The following is a 4,076-nucleotide window of genomic DNA, read 5'->3' as shown; positions in this document are numbered from 1 at the left end:
GAGAGAGAGAGAGAGAGAGAGAGAGAGAGAGAGAGAGAGAGAGAGAGCCTTTGATGTCTTGATGATCAAGAGCCAGGCTTAAGGACCAGACTCTTAAATCATGTGGCATTTACTGGCCCAGATTTAAAAAAAAAATACTCTTGTGGATCAGTGTGTGTGCTCAAAATGGCGAGCTTCCAAAGTCAGTCTTAAGTCTCTAATGGTAACATTTGGAAGGTTTCCTGTAAGAACGGAGGTGAGCCATTTCTAGAAGGGGCAGCTTAATGATTTTCTACTCCCCCACCCCCAAATCATTAACCAGAGTTCCTTTCCCAGAGCCCAAGTTCATGCTGAGGGCAAAGGGAGTTAAGCAAAGGGCTGAACCTGGAGCTAAGATTAGAGAGCTGCCAAAGAGCCTAATTTTAGGCCCTTGCTGCCCCAGCTGACAGGCTGCATTGCTGGCTCGGCCATGCAGATCACAAGTGTGGCCATGAGCTAGTGCTGGAGTGGGGAGAGCTGCTCCCTGACCATCTGCAAAAGCAATTAGCTGGCCGATGGGTGTGTTCTGAGAGGGACTACCAATAATTTCTCCTTCAACAAATGTTTCTTCAGGTGTTCAAGAGTCAAGGAGGGAAAACGTCAGAGCTTTGCAGACATTCCCACAGCCTCGTTCTAACACTGGCGTGTTCCCACTTAACAGTGATCTCCACATGGGAACCAATCCTGAAACTCCTGGGTTCTCATGGCAAATCACCCTTGATCAATTTCCTCTGGCTCTAAACTTACTGCCACAGCCCAGGGAAAGTGTCGTTGGAGACTCGACTTGATGAAAATCGGCATAGATGGATGGGAACTGCTCTTTGATTTTGTGGGGCGTTTGCACGGCCGCCTTCTGTGGGGATTTGGGCTGTCTGTCCTCTGGTCTCCATGTATTTTCCACTTACAGGCTTCATGCTTAATTGTCTTCTTCAGAGGCCAGACAATAAAAGCTGGCATCTTCCAGATCAAAGGGGAAACAGAATATATTTTAAAGTGACAACTCGGTTATCCTGCGACCAGAATAATAAACTGATGTAAATATAAGCCCCAAAATGGAGTCCACGCTGAAATGCTACCAGAAAGCAGAATCTTTCTCCTAATTACAACAAAGCAACGCTCTCCACACATTGTTCCCAAGAATACATCTTATTTTTTTCACAATTCTCATGGCTGCAGCAGCCGACTACAGCAATGGAGATTTTTCTGTCCCTGCAGGTTGGGAGCTGGGCTTAACCACTGGGTCTCTCTGTCTGCAAAGCAGGCTGTTAACAAAGGCTCTTTGCCAGGGGCAATGAAAAAGCAGACTGGTGGTGATGCCCAGTCAAGGGAATGCAGCCCTTAATGGAGGAAGTGCCCTTGGCAGGGGCCACTGTTGTCAAGGTGCACAGACAGCCCTGGAGGCTCCTCTGCATTTTCCTCTCCAATCTTCCCAATACCTTTGCTCTTCCTGACTACTCGCCTCACATCCCAGTGTCATCTCCCTATGTGTATTTCTATACCTGCCCCAAGCACACACACACACACAGTTGCACACACATACACACACACACACACACACAGTTGCACCCCTCTTCCCTGTCTCTTGGCACTGGCCCTTTCATCTTCTCCCTCAGGGATTGGAGATGTCGCTGCAGGAAGTGCTTGTCCGCAGAGGCAGCAGCCAGCAGAGCCCCGTGGCTTTGACAAACCTCATTTAATTGGGAGGAAGCCAGGAGAATTTGAAAGAACTGAAACATCCACGAAACTCCTTTTATCAGGCATAATTTAAACTCTGCATGGAAAAACCCCTATATGTATAAAGAAAAGTCAACTTCCCTCCCGCTGCGAGCACTCCTCATCTCCCCCAGCACAGGCAGGCTCCTGCAAGATTCCATCTTTTCATTTTTCTCAAAGTGTCAAAGTAGATTTGGGCTCTGCAGCAGGGTGAACAGAGAAGGAATACAGATTGTTCTCCCCCCTCACTCATGTGTGCGCACACGCACGCACGCACGCACGCGTGCACATATGCACACACACACACACACACACACCTATAGATGGTGTATGTACCAGAGTCCATTGATTAAAAACTTTGCTTCTGGTTTCTAGGGAGAATCAAAATTCAAGTTCATACATGAACATAATCCTACGAACATACATCCATTTGGATAGTGGTGGATGCTTCTTAATTAAAAATCTGGTGCCCAGAAACCCTTGAAGATCCCAGCAGTTCTCAGTGTCCAGAATAATAGACTCTGCAGGAAGCTAACAGGGGGCGTTTCTTTAAGTAGAGGGATGTGAGCATTGTGTACAGCCAAACATGCTGCACATGTATGGGATGGGGCAGAGTTAGGTGTCCTGAGAGGGAAGGATCTTAGGCACGGATGGGAGAAGGGGAGTATTACAGGACAGGCAGGCTAGACCCACGTGAGGCAGAGGTGCCAGGAAAGGGTGGGCACTGCAGGTCTGCTGCAAGGCCTTTCACCTGACCTGCTCGCCAAACTCCATCTCTCACCCGGTCCAGATTCACCTCCAGGCCCATCCATCTCTCTTGGATTATCCCCATTTCTCCGAAGTTGCCTTCAGCACACGTCTCTGAACATCTGCAGCTGATTATACACAGGTTTTTAGCTGTTCTGATATGATTTGTGCTAATATGTGTAAAAGGTACCCTGTTTCCTCTTCTTCACCCTCTTTTCCTCCCACTCCGTAAGATCCTTGAGGCCAAGGCCAAGCCTCTTGTTTTCCTCAACTTTTTATAGCACTTCATGTGTTCTTGACACTTAATGGCAGCTTAATAAATTCTAATGGCTGCCTCTCCTTCCAGGGTTAAGTAAGATATTAACCTCAGATGTATAATGATGGTTATTTTTAGAGATCTTAAGTGACTCACTTTAATAATAAAATTCCTCAATAGTCCCAAACTAAGAGATTTGAGCTGTTTCATGACGATGTCTGAGATCTAGGGAAACTGTGTTTACAAAGCCTGGCCAAGCTGTGCCTATGCCTCTTGGGCAATAGCTCTGCATCCGGGGACACCCCATCCCAACTCCCACCCCACTCCCGCCCCATTCAGCTCTTCCCAGGTTGATCCCCAGGCCTTCCTGCTCAGCTTTCTTTTCTTTGGCTTAGGACTTCAAACAATGATTTTTCATTGAATGTGGATATTTTCAAAGAAACCTCACCTAAGGATACTCTCCCCAGCCCGCCCTAAACAGCCCAGGCCTTGACCGCCACCCACATCCTCCTTGTAGTCATTCCTGACTGCATTCTGAGAAACCCAAGAAGAGCTCCTGCCATGTGACCCCACAGTAGATTTCAGATTTGGAGGATGACTCAGGCATAGGCAGCAAAGGCTCAGGGTTTGTAGTGGGCAGCCTGGGAGGACACTTCAACTTCCGCCAGAGCCCAACCTCTGAGCTTCCTTCTGCAGGATTGTGTTACCAATCAAGAAGGACCCATCTCTCCTTCCTGACATACGCATGTCACCTCTCCTCTTACTCTTTGTGCAAGAGAGAAGCAGCTTATTACAAACATTGGCTTTGCTTCTCCTGTCAGATGCTAGCTAAAGCAAATATCTCAGAGGCAACCTTCCTTGCCGCCAATTTCTAAGGATATACTTGTGTATGAGAAGGTTTATGCCAATACAAGGAGGTCCTTGTCACCTTTCCCCATCGGTGCTTCAGAGTTTTAAAGAGTCTTACTCAAAGCTCAGAGGAGGCCGGGTCCCCGTGCTTCTTTCTGGAAAGCAAATTAGTCCCTGACTTTACTTCTGTTTGCAAACTCTATGACTCGCCAGTGTTGAGGGAGAACCTCAACACTGAGATGAGACTTGATGCATATGCATACACACACACACTCACACACACTCATACATACTCATCTACATATGCACACTCACACACACTCATACACATACACTCACACACTCATACATACTCATCTACATATGCACACTCACACACACTCATACACACACACTCACACACATACATTCTCATATACATATGCACACTCACACACACTCATACATGCACACTGAGATGAGACTTGATGCATATGCACACACACACACTCAC

At 47.3% G+C, this 4,076-nt stretch overlaps 1 protein-coding gene across 2 annotated transcripts in view; it reads right to left on the bottom strand.

Annotated features, from left to right (window-relative positions):
- The window catches only part of Cdk15 (cyclin dependent kinase 15), a 96,599-nt gene that overhangs the window by 13,715 nt on the left and 78,808 nt on the right, over positions 1 to 4,076 (bottom strand). The window lies entirely within an intron of this gene.

This window comes from Grammomys surdaster, unplaced genomic scaffold (assembly GCF_004785775.1).
Source record: "Grammomys surdaster isolate TR1022 unplaced genomic scaffold, NIH_TR_1.0 165, whole genome shotgun sequence".
In the NCBI taxonomy this organism is placed as follows: domain Eukaryota; kingdom Metazoa; phylum Chordata; class Mammalia; order Rodentia; family Muridae; genus Grammomys; species Grammomys surdaster.
The sequence above is the reverse complement of the archived record's forward strand: the minus strand, read 5'-3'. Positions and strand labels throughout refer to the sequence as shown.